Source organism: Meriones unguiculatus, chromosome 14, assembly GCF_030254825.1.
Source record: "Meriones unguiculatus strain TT.TT164.6M chromosome 14, Bangor_MerUng_6.1, whole genome shotgun sequence".
Classification (NCBI taxonomy): Eukaryota; Metazoa; Chordata; class Mammalia; order Rodentia; family Muridae; genus Meriones; species Meriones unguiculatus.
Genome location: NC_083361.1, coordinates 55,235,442 through 55,248,346, shown reverse-complemented (window position 1 = coordinate 55,248,346; position 12,905 = coordinate 55,235,442). Strand labels below are relative to the sequence as shown.

Sequence of the window (12,905 nt, the reverse complement as noted above, 5' to 3'; positions counted from 1 at the left end):
TTCTATTGCTGTGATGAAGGATCACAGGAAACTTGCTGGATCACCATGATCAAAGAAACTTAGAGAATAAAGAGTTAATTTGGGTTTATGGTTCCAGAGGGACAGCAGTCTTTCATGGCAAGAAAGCCTGGCAGCAGGCATGACACCTGGAACAGAAGCTAAGGGCTCATATCTTGAACCTCAAGGAGGAAGAAGAGAGAGAAAACTCAAAATGGTACAAGTCTTTACACTGTCAGAGCTTGCCCCCAGTGACATACTCCCATCAACAATGCTATGCCTCCTAAACATCCCCAAGCTGCGGACCAAGAATTCAAGCATCTGAGAGAATCGGGGACATACTCATTCAAAGCACCACTGGCATTTGCAACAGGTGCCTATTACCAAGCCCCATGGGAGAACTCAGTCCTGGGTCCTAGAGGTAGAAGGAGAGAATTGTCTCCCACAGGATGTTCTCTGCCCTCCATGTGTGTATGTATGTACACAAACACAAACTACAACAATGGTGACACATATTTGGTTGGGAAATGAAGCTCAAGAGTAGAGCATTCATTATGTAAATCCTGAGCTCTATCCCCTAGTATATAAACAAACAAACAAACAAATAAACAAGTATTCAGATGGGCCTTTTACAGACAGAAAATAACAAAATGGAGATATAACAAATGCTCAGGGACCAAGCAGGAAACAACTGAATAAAGGAGAGTAAGTGTTAGGGTGCTTCTACTGGGGCCCAGCATAAAACTTCAGTTGCACTTGATCACACAAACCAAAAATAGCACATTAAAAGTTGAAAACTCCTAAAGAAAAAATTTCTGCTCTGCCCCCCCCCTCGGGAGGGGGAAGCTCTATTAAAGGGGGAAAAAAAATCTAAAAAAAAGTAGACTAGGGAATCAACTGGCCACACTGTGTCCCTCAAGTGGGTACTCACAGGTTCATTCACTGCAAACTGAAATATCACGCTAGCCTGGAAAGAGAGGTACCATTCCAAAGTCAAGCCTGTCAAAATGTGCTCAGAGCCAGCTGTCTCGTGTGGGTCCTCTGTGTGTGGGGAGGCTTTGTACACCTGTACAGCGTTCACAAGGGAAGCCACCCACTCTAGGAAAGGAATCAGGACATGCATATAAAACTTGAAATTATTCCTTATATGTTGTCCACTGACGCTGTTACACTTTTTTTTTTCTGTTGTAAAACAATTTGTTGTTTCAGAAAAAAATATAATACAAAATCTTCAGGATGAAAAACTTTGACAAAAGCATGGTACATAAAGCAAAAATTGATATGCTGGACTCCAACAAAACTAAAATATTTGCTTTCTAAAATATCCTATGAAGAAGCTGAAAAGATTGCTGAGGGACACAGCTCAGTGGTATAGAGTCTGTGACCAACATGTATGAAGTTCTAGGCTTAATCCCTGGTAGAGAGAAAAAAAGAAAGAAAAGAAATGGTACAAAGAGTGAGTATCTCAAAAAATCAGGACTGATTGTAATGCTATAAGGCTCTGGTTGGAATGTCAATTCCTCAAGGGCAACCAGATGGCTCTGATGAACTGAGAACTGACAATCCCTAAAGAAAGTGACATTGGGTGTTCCATTGGGTTATCCAGAACTAGAACCCTAGCAGCCTCACCGCCCTAGCAAATGGGAACCAGAAATTTGCTGGTGCTCACCTGTCTTGGAATCTGCAGAAGCCAGAGGATCTAAACCGTTTGGACACAGAAAGGAAGTTGCAGAAACCAGCTGACTTTGCAGCTGAAGAAGGACACTGCACAGAACTGCTGGAAAAAACAGGAAAGTGGAGGCTGCTGCCCATGGCCCCCAAAGTGTTGCCTAATCAGGAGTGCAGAGATGGCATTTTCTGCTTTGCTCGGGGTCTGTGCAAGGGTCACCTTGGAGTGCACTGTCTCTCCTCTGCCATTGGTTTCTTGTGTCCACACCAGTCATCCTTGAATCCCCTCACTGATTCACCTGTTTTCTGTAGAACAGAACAGAAAAACAAGTCAATTGTGATGCAGAAGAGGAGAGCCAACAGGCGCTGATTTTGATGTTGAAGACAATCTTGGGAAATCCCATGACTGTGGCAAAGAGGCTTGTTCTGTATATTTAAAAACCAAGGTTGCAAACTGACTGGAAAAGGAGATTATCATCTCTGAGCAAGAGGTTTCAGGAAGCCTGGGAGAAGCCTTCCTGAAGGACAACAATGTGTACCAATGCCTCTTCCCTGGCCAGCATGGTTGTCACCCATAGCTATTAACCTGTACTCTTATCTGAGTGTTCACCCAACAGATAGAAACGTCTGCTTTAGGATGAATTGCCCAACTGCATTTAGGTCAGCAATTACAGAAAAATGTCATTCAAGGTGAGACAGTGCTCCATAAAGGCTGAGCCCTAAATAGCCCAATACTGTCATTTTTAAGTGTCCTCTGTACTCAGCTACCATAGGCAAGGGACTATTCTACCACAACAGGAAACAAACAAAAACCATGAAAGGACATCAGAAATAACTATAAAGAATACCACTCTCAGAATAGCTGCAGTAATAGCCAGAGACACCAAATGCTGGCAAAGATGTGTAGAAACTAGATCCCGTTCAAACAGCTACTCTGCCAATTAATCTGGCACTTTCTTAAAAAGCTGAACATATACTCACCAGATGACCCAGCAACTGTGAAGCTGGCATTCATGCCAGAAAAATAAAGCCATTCACACAAAAACTCCTACCAGATGTCCTTCAGTGGGTGTGTGGTTAAAGCAGTGCAACCACACCATGAAATACTTTTCATCAAAAACAAACAAACAAACAAACAAACAAACAAACAAAAAACCCTATTGCTATCCGAGATGACTTAGGTGGCTCTCAAAGGGATTATGCTGAGGAAAAAAAGGCAATCTTAGAGGGTGCATATTATTTCTATTCCTGAGACTCAAATGGGCAGTATAGCACAGATGGGAGTCAGCTTCTAGTTGAGAGAGCCGCCTCCTTGGTGGGCGAGGCTATGAAAGATAACAGGAGGCGCACCACGCTAACAAACGGACAGGCGCACATTCACCAGCATATGACAAAATCACATGGAACTGAGAGGACTCTCCATTTTGTCTCTATTTTAGAACAGGGCCTGACTTGAAAAGAAGTCATCGGGCCCAGGAACTAGGCCATAGGTCATCAATTGCAGGAACAAGACCATAAAATCTCCTACTCAAGGGACAGCCTGGAGATAAGCACAAGAATGGGAAAATATCTTGTCTTAGGATAAGGCATCTGTGCTGGGCAGCCTTATCTCATCCCGTAGTTAAACATTCATGGCACAGGAATGCAGCCCACCGACCAGACCACCTGGACCAAAGCCAAAGAAGAATCCAGCTTTGTAACTTCCCCAGCACCCACCAGTGAGTAACCCTTGCTAGAATTCCCCTCATTTCCTATAAAAAGGTCTGCCAATTTTTGTCTAGGGTTGCCACCCTTTTTAATGATTTGACCCCTGCATGCAGGTTTTCTCGAAATAAAACACTCTTGCAAATTGCATATGGGAGTGGTGGTCTCCATGTGCTGATTTTGGACTTAACAAGAACCAAGCACACATTTGAAGGCATATAGATCCTGTGCTGTATTGAGTAAGATACTGCCCTTGGGAGACATCAAGAAAAAGCTACAGAATGTCTTGCTGAGTCTTTCCTCAAACTGCTTGTGACTCTTCAGTGACCTCAAAGTATGTGTGTATATATGTGTGTATGCATAATGAATATTTATATATATTTATAATATTTATGAAATATATATGTGTGTATATATATTTTTTGGCCAGGTAAGATAGCACATGCCTATAATCCCACCTACTCAGGAGGCTCAGGCAGGAGGCCTGTTTGAGAATTTAGGGTGGCCTTGCACCAAAAGCCAGGCAGTGGTGGCACACACCTTTAATTCCAGCACTCAGGAGGCAGAGGAAGGTGGGTCTCTGAATTTGAGGCCAACCTGGTCTATAGAGAGAGCTCTAGGAACAGCAAGGCTACACAGGGAAGCCCTGTCTTGGAAACAACCCCCTACCAACCAAAAAAAAAAAAAAAAAAAAAAAAAAAAAAAACAGGAGGGGAGGGAAGATTGGACACACAGCAAACTGGTAGAATGCTTGCCTGGTACCAATTTTCAGAATCACAAAAACAAACAAACAAACAAACCCCTCAATTTTGCGATGGGTCAGTCTTTCCATTCCTAGCACTGATATACATAGATTTCATTTACATCTATTAAAAATACATTAGCTTTTTTTCTTAAAGTGGTATCTCACTTTGTAGTCCCGGATGGCCTTGAACTCATGGTTCAGTTGTTAAAGCTCCTGAGTGCTGAGTATAAGATGTTACTATGCCCAATTTACGCTATGATCCTGATTCTTAAAGTCTTTATACAAACTGAACAGAAAAGCACCCTGAAAGTACACTTAAAATATTCTCTTAAAATACTTCTGGAAACTAGCTGGGCATGGTGGTGCATGTTTTTATTCCTAGGATTTGAGTTTTATTCCTAGCATTTGCGAGGCCTGAATGGTCTGTCCACACAGTGAGTTTCAGACAGCCAGAGATACATGGTGAGACCCTGTCTCAAAAAAAATAAAAAAATAAAAAAATAAATAAACCCGGAAGCTGAGCATGATTGTTCATGGTTGTAATTGCAGCACTTGGGAGTTGGGGGGAGGGACAGACACAGGAGAAAGGGGAGTACTGTAACAGCCTTGGGGGCCAGTAGGATGGCTCAGGTAGTCAAGCTTCTTGTTGTCAAGCCTAAGGTCTAATCCCTGAGCCCACACAGTGAATAAGGACCAACTCCCAAAGTTTTCCCCTGGTCCGTACATGTGTAAGCGTGTACAATCAAATGAATGTAAAATATCATTCAAGATCAGCCTGAGCTTTTCAACAGCCAAACCCTGTTCTAAATGAGCATTTCAATAATAATAACAATGACACAAAACAAACATCATCTTTGGTACCCAGTGGGTTTGAAGTCAGCCTGGGGTACATAAGACTTTGATACAAAACAAAACACAACAACAACAACAACAACAACAAAAAAAAAAACAGAAAAGTTTTTCTAGGAGATGACAGAACTTTGAAGCCTTTATTGGAAAATGTGATTGCTCATTACTTAATTTCAGAATTATCAAAGAACTGCCCCTACTTCAGTTTCCACAGCCAATATTGCTAGGAGACAGCTGCCTGAGTCCAGCCACCTCAGGAAAAACCTGTCTTACCTACAGGGACAAATCTGAATTCCTGTTCCCAGGCTCTTATCCTGCCTCTTCAATGTGTCTTGTTTATCTGTTAACCAGTGAAGGATGTAAAGAGGGAAACTGCCGCTGTTATCCCGTTATCTAAACTAAGGCACACAAGTCAAAAATGTGTTGCCCATCTTGCCTAAAAGCTCCTCCACGCCTTTGTTCCCTTATCATTCTCAATTCCAGGCCAAAGTCCAAGAGGGGACCTGACTGCAAAAAGCTGAGTCAAGGGTCCTGAAACCAGGTGACCTGGATAAGGTCCAGTCACCCACTGTTTACTTCCTTGCTCAACGCCTTGTGTCAAAAAAGCAACAGCCTGCTTCGCTCCCCCTTGCTTTGTGTTCCCATCCTTTTAAAATGTTGTACCATCTCCCTTCAGTGACAGTGCAGATCATGAACTAGTTGCCTCCCTGCGCAGATGTGCACAAATAAGGAGCTTTGATTTTTAAGCTTCCATCTCTGAAGTGAGTTTTCTTGACTTCCATCCCAAACCCAACATTATAAAACACTGACTTTCTTTTTACAAACTGGCCACTGGAGTTTGCCAAAAGATTCAGGATTGAGCCTTAGCTTAAGTCAACAATGGTTCAACTTTAATTGCAGCCCAAGCAGCTACATAGTTTAGATGCTGGCTATGATACTCAATGCAGAAGCTGAAGCACTCAAAACAAAGGCTGTCCTCCATGACTCTGGTTCTGAATCCACTGAGACATCATGAATTGTGGGGAACAAGCAAGGCTGGGTTGTACATAGGAATGGCTTATAAAAGTAGGCAGGCCCACAGAATGAACATTGACCAATCAGAACTACCCTCATTTGCTTAACACAAGCCACCAGCTTGCTGTGGACATTTCTGCTCCCTTGAGGTGTTTGTAAGGTTAACTTTTCTACTTTGATATGAATTGGTGAATTCTTTTTATCACCAGTGAATCTGACCCACACTACATTTGTCTGCGTGGACTCTGGGGTTCATCAAATACCTTCTTCCGTTTTCTCATGATCTTTGGTGTGCTATATAAGAGCTTGGAGACAACTAAAAGCCTCCCTACTTGGAACAACTCCCCAGTAGGGCCATGTTTCCATGTTCCAAAGCATTTTCACCTCTGTCCTTGGCAATGAGAGATTAGTGTTCCTCTGAGAGTTTTCTCTGTGCTAGAGGGCCTTTGAACAACTCCACTGAAGAACAAGGACAACTACAGATTCCTGGCTGGGAGCAGTCCCTTGTAGAACAAAGGCCTCCCTTCCTTCTCTCAAACTCCATAGCCCTCCAGTGGCTAGGAACCAGAGCTGTGTTACACCCTTCAATAGGAGGTCTCCAACTACGGACAGCTCTTGTGGGATCTGAAGTCTTGGGACAGAGTGGTCAACTGCTTAGTCTGTGGGGGGAAAAGACTGTTTTCTGTCTCTCTTCTCTCCATTTACAATGATCTGCATACATTGTGATGACTACTTCTTGAGGCCCAATAGTTTCTCTTCTTTCCTGACCATTGTCCCCCATGTCATCATCAGCCCCCTCCCCCAAGAATGACTCCATTCATCTGAGTGTTCTCTGTGACATCAATCTACAAATCCTAGACCGTGGTGTACCCAGTGGTCCCTGACCTTTAACTGGTGGTCCCAGTGCCAAGAAGCCCTTTTAGTAAGTTAGATGCTCTCTTTGACATCTGCACCTTGAATTCCTTGTGAACATCTTCTCAGGAAGTCCTTTAGGTAAGGTGAGATATCCCTTTTGAAAACTGCTCATCAAGTGTCTTGAACCTAGGGCTCTTGTCCCCTGGAAGGGTCTGTTAGAGACTGGGAAACTGCTCTCCAGGCTTATCATGAGAACATCACCTCCTTTCCCTTCAGAATCACCCTTGAGGGTGGGGGTGAGGGACATCTGAAAAAAGCTGGAGAAAATTTTGATATCTGGACTCTAAACCATGGCTCCTCTGTCTCACAGCTTAGCCCTGAGACGGAGAGGCTTGGCCCCTACTCAGTACCCTCAACTGCAGTACTGTTGTCCAGTTTGCCCTGTTCTCTTATAGCTGTAGGAAATGATTTCATGTCCCCAATGGCCAGCTCCCCTTCTCCAGCCCCAAATCTGTGAAAAAGCCCCCTGTATTTGGCCAGGTTCTTGGGGTCCTCATCAGGACAGGAGTTTTCCTATCTCATCCTGGTCACTCTCCATAACCACCTTCCCAAGAAGCTCACCCCCATTTCTTGAGGCCCCGGCTCTCTCTTCCTCCCATAAAGCTATCTGAGGCATACCCTTAGGGAACAAACACCTCCTGCTGGACAAAGAAGCTCTATATCCCTTCTGTGAGGTGGACAACAGAGAACTGAAAACCATCAGAGTCCACGTTCCCTTTCCTATGCCTGACCTTACTCACATAGAAACTGAACAGCTCTTTTAATCAAGACCCCATCCACTTTGTTAAAGAATTCCATATACTATATAAACTGCCTCCTGTGCATGAGGAATGAAATGCCATGGCCAAGAAATGGGTCAATGAGGCATGCCTATACCCTTTGTGCACTGGTCAGATTTTCTGTCAACTCGACACAGGCTAGAGTCATCTGGGAAAAAGGAATTTCAATTAAGAAAATACCTCTATAAGGATGGCCTGTAGGCAAGTCTGTGGGGTACTATCTTGATTAGTGATTACTATGGGAGGGCTCAGCTCAGTGTAGGCAATGCCACTCTGGGAAGGTCCTGGGGTTGTAAAAGAAAGCAGGCTGAGCCACCCATGGAAAACAAGCCAGGAAGCAGCATTCTTCTGTGATCTCTGCTTCAATTCCCACCTCCAACTTCCCATCCTGACTTCCCTTCATGATAGACTGCCAGGTATAAGAGTGTGAAATGAACCCTTTCCTCCCCAAGCTGCTTTTGATCATGGTGTTTTATCACAGCAATAGGAACCAAACAAAGACATTGTGGAAGCCCCTCCTGGGGAAGATGCAGTTTCCAAACAGACCCTAAGTGGACTTACCATGATAAGGATCTACATGGGAGAGTCATAATTAACTATGCCCATGCTTAAGAGAGCAGGGATGAAAAGGCTACAAGGAAACCTATTAATTACACCAAATTGAAGGAAGTAAAACAGGCTTACTGAGAACTCAGCCATGCTTCATTCGGTCTTGGCCATGAGTACATACTAACTTAGATGGAGAGAATCCCAAAGGCCTTATCATTCTCAAAGTCAAGTATATCAGCCAAGATTCCTCAGATATCAAACAAAAACTTCAGAAACTAGACAGAGTCCAACCCCCTCATCCCACTTTATTAGGTATAGCCTATATGACATTTACTGATTAGGAGGAGGCCTCAAGCACCCAGAAGAAAAGGTAATGTGATAAGCAACAGGCCTAGTACACTAGGGCAATCACACACCATGTCTATGCCAGGGTAGCCCCAGGTACCTTCCTGGCATGGTCCAATCCTCTATGTTAAAGCCCAAGTTGATTAGAACTTTCTCTCCTGACTCACAAGGACCCTCACTGGGCTGTTACAACTGCTGCCAAGTAGAATGCATCATTCAAATCTGCCAAACTCCATGTGTCCTAAGGTGGAATTGTGGGACCCTGAAAAATGGACTGCCCCTCTCTTGCTCAGGAGGGCCATCTCAGTGACAGAAGTCCACAGGCACTATGGCAGGAGGACTGACAGTTAACTTCTGATTCTGTTCCTTTATAATACTTCCACTGTGGAAAGAAGCCATCCTGAGCTTTACTGACCGGGCCCAGAGGCTATGCTGACTCCCAGGTTTTCCATCTCTACGGAAGAGCCTTGAGTGACAGTTTTGTTCTTCGGAGCTGGAGTGAGGGGCTGCAGCATTCAATACAGTTTTGATCTTTCCTGCATAGCTATCACTGGACGGCTCCAAAGTCTAACTTTTCTAATGTGCCACAGATTTAGATCGGGCATTCGAATAGTTTTGGGCTGGAATATCGCTCAGTGGTAGAGCATTCGTCTAGTATATGTGAGCTGCTGGGCTCTAGCCCCAGGACCACTTCTACCACCACCCCTCATTTTGCTACAAGAATCTTGAATATCATCTAAGACAATGTTCTCATATTCTAGCACCAGAATTCCCTGGAAGGCTTGTTAGAGTATGAACAACATGCTCACTCTGCCATCCCAGATTCTGACTTTGTGGGTCTGGGAAGGCCCAAGAATTAGACCAAAGATGACACTAAAAATTTCTGCTCAGTCTATTTGATGATACTGGTAAGAAATCTGAGTTCCCTGGCTTCATATCACACTGTGTGAAGCATTTTCTAAAAGCGGAACATTGCATTAATATTAAAAGTGGCAGTTTTCTACTTAGGTAATAAAATGATGAAGCAGTCCGTCAGAAATCAATTTTCATGGGAAGGTTCACTGCTCTTTACCACCTCATGTCCTGTAAGTGGCCCCTGTTTGCTGCGCCAGTGAGAGCAGCATCTACAAAGCAGTTTCTCTACTCATCCCTATCTGTCTTTCTGCCAGGTGCAGCTGGACCATGGATACAAGTATGTCAGTGGGTGACATCTGTGTCTATTGTGGCCCTATTTATCATTCCCAGATCCCTACACAATCCCATCCAGAATGGCACCTACCATCATCCAGAGCTCAACCTTTATTTTCTTGACTACCACCTGCTTTAGAAGCCAGATATGGTATACACAGAAGACACTATAAATTATGAAAAATTCCCAAGCCCCAGATTCTACAGAGACCAAGCATATGATAGTTGCTACATTTGGGGTGGGGACTTCCTCCAGTGAGTCATTCTTTAAGATTTATTTGAGTATTTAACCATTGAAAACAAACCCATGTTGCTTTATATATAAGACTCAATATTTTTAAATGAATAAACCAAATACTATGCACAAGGTACATACACCAAGATTTGTGTGTGCATGTGTGTATGTCACATGTGTTCAGGTGCCTGCAGAGGTCAGACGATCAGATCTCGTGGTGTTGGCGTTAGAGGTAGCTGCGAACCACTTAAACATGGGAACAAGAAACTGAACCCGGGTCCTTTAAGAAGCACTGTGTGTACTTGAGGAGAGAGCTGTATATGGAGATGGAGTTTATGTCTCTGCAATCCCAGCACTGTGGAGACAGAGGTTAGGAGGATTTTGAGGTGCACTGGCTAGCTAGCCAGGCCTAACTGGCGAGCTCCAAGTCAATGAAGGATCCTGATTCAAATGAGGTTGTTGTTGTTTCTGGCACCCAAGGCTATCCTGTGGCCTTCATCCACATGAACACATGTATAAACCCACTCGTGTAACCACATATGGATGCACTCAAGTGCACGTGTGCACGCGCATGTGCGCATATACACACAGACACACACACAGACACACACACACAAACTGGCTACTGCAGGCCACCTTCTTGAAAGGTTACTCCAGGACAGTCAAACAAATCTGTTAGGTCCTATGACTGCTTCTTCAAAGACAAAAAGCCCATCATAAGATACGGTTTTTCATGAGGTTTCTCAGGACCAAAAAACAACAGCCCAGGTTTCAGCAGGAATTGGAGATCAGCACAGTGGACTTGATGCTTATCTGGTGAAGAGAGGTCCTGAGGTTGCTTCCTGACTTTAGCCAACAATTTGCAGGAAGAACAATATGCCTGAGCTGGCTGCTAAACGTGCTATCCCCAGTGAAGTCATCACTAAAAAAAAAAAAAAAAAAAAAAAAAAAAAAAAAAAAAACCAGCTCTAAAAATATGTAATCTTGTTTAAATTGCCTTTGAGTAGTAAAAGATGGGTGGTGGTCAGAGCAATCACAGAAACAACTGCATGGACTCCAGAAATGGGAAAACCAGCTTACGAGTAACATGGGCAAGGATGCAGAAGTGACCCTGTCACAGCCGCACCAGACGTCACCTAGCAAACAGAACATGCTCCTCACACATCCCTGGACTGTGAAATTCCCAAAAGTCTCTTCTGAGAGCCGTGAATGATGGAAGAAAGAACAGCGTCCATTTCTTCTTACTAAAAGCCATAAAATAATCCAGGCTGGAGAGGTGCTTCAGTGGTAAGGGCCCTTTCTCACTCTTGCATGGGACCTGAATTCAGCTGCCAGCACCCACACGGTGCTCCTTAATTCCAGATCTGGAGGAATATGATACCCTCTTCTGGCCTCCTCAGGCATCAGCATACATGTGGTGCACAGCCATACAAGGATACAAACACTCATTCCCATAAAACAGAAACCAATCTTAGAAGAAAAAGCAATATTCTGAAATTCTAACTACCTACTTTTTACTACTTTTTACATCAAAGTGAGAAGCTATCCCAAAGGAGTGGCTTCCACATCAGGAAGGTCTAAGTGCACCCAGGAAGGTTATCTGCCTTTGCTGCATGCAGGTCCCATGTAGCTTTTTGGTGGCATTATTTAAGAACTGGGCCTAACATGATCCTGTGTAAGAATGCCACTTACACTAAAAGATAAGATAGGGCTTACTATTAGAAACTAGAAAGACCAATCATTTAGTTTTATTTCTTCAATAAAACTTAAATATATGTAGCTATATTATAATGTTGAAAAATCTTGAAAGTTTAAAACACAGTAAATAATCAAATATTTTGCCCACACTGATACTGTAAATATAACATGTCTTAATATTAAAAAGCCAATGTATTTCTTGTATTTAAAAAAATTAAAATGGGCTAGCAAGACAGCTCAGTAGATAAAGGTGCTTTCCTCCAAAGGCTCACCACCTGAGTTTGATCCCTGAGACCTACCAGGTGGAAGGAGAGAACCAACTACTGAAAGTTGTCCTTTGAGTTAGGCGAGGTGGCACAGGCCTGTAACCTCAGCACTCTGGGAGGCAGAGGCAGATGGATCTCTGTGAGTTCGAGGCCAGCCTAGTCTACAAAGCGAGTCCAGGACAGCCAAGGCTACACAGAGAAAGCCTGTCTTGAAAAAAATAAAAAAACAAAAATTAAAGCTGTCCTCTGACCTCCACATGCGCGCGCGCACGCGCGCGCGCGCGCGCGCACACACACACACACACACACACACACACTAAATATAAAAAGTTTATTTTTTAAAACTAAAAACCAACCTCACTATGGTAAGAGAAAACGAAAATAAATCAGGGTTTTTTTGTTGTTGAAATATATTTACTATTTTTAAAATTTGAAATTATCTATAGTCTGATTTTGGGGGTCAGAAACTTTCTATTATGTAAACACTGCCCTTATCCTCATGTAAACAAAATGGTAAACAGTTGTTTGTATAGATGCTTAACTGGGAATATGCATGGAGTTGGATAATTTAAATTCACTCTTTGTTATACTGAGTGCTAATTTTTATTTTGGTAACATCTAATTTTTTGTCATTTGAGCAAATTTTCTAAATGCTTCTAAAATAAATAAGTAAGATCTGAAGTCTAGGGCTGGGGTGTAGCTCGGTGACACAGTATCTGCCTTGCAGGTATAAGTGTGCCTTCGTTTGATCCCTATACGACAAGAAAAGCAAACCAAAGAAAAAGCGACCCCCGACCGCTCCAAAGCTCTGCAATCTAAACTGCTTTCAAGCCAAAGAATAACAATTTAAGAATGAAAATCTGATAGCCAAAGTCAATAAAGCAAGTTGGGGCTCTCCAGTAGCACACCCTGTAAAATTTTGGCTATCTGATGTTCCTCCTGCCAACTCTACA

General features: G+C 43.2%; 1 protein-coding gene across 3 annotated transcripts in view; it reads right to left on the bottom strand.

Annotated features, from left to right (window-relative positions):
- Lins1 (lines homolog 1) overlaps positions 1 to 12,905 on the bottom strand; it is a 35,500-nt gene that overhangs the window by 17,610 nt on the left and 4,985 nt on the right. For all 3 annotated transcript variants that reach the window (XM_060367297.1, XM_021633276.2, XM_060367296.1), the window contains exon 2: positions 1,667 to 1,971. The gene's annotated coding sequence lies outside the window, so the exon portion shown is untranslated. The remainder of the gene's footprint in view (positions 1 to 1,666; positions 1,972 to 12,905) is intronic.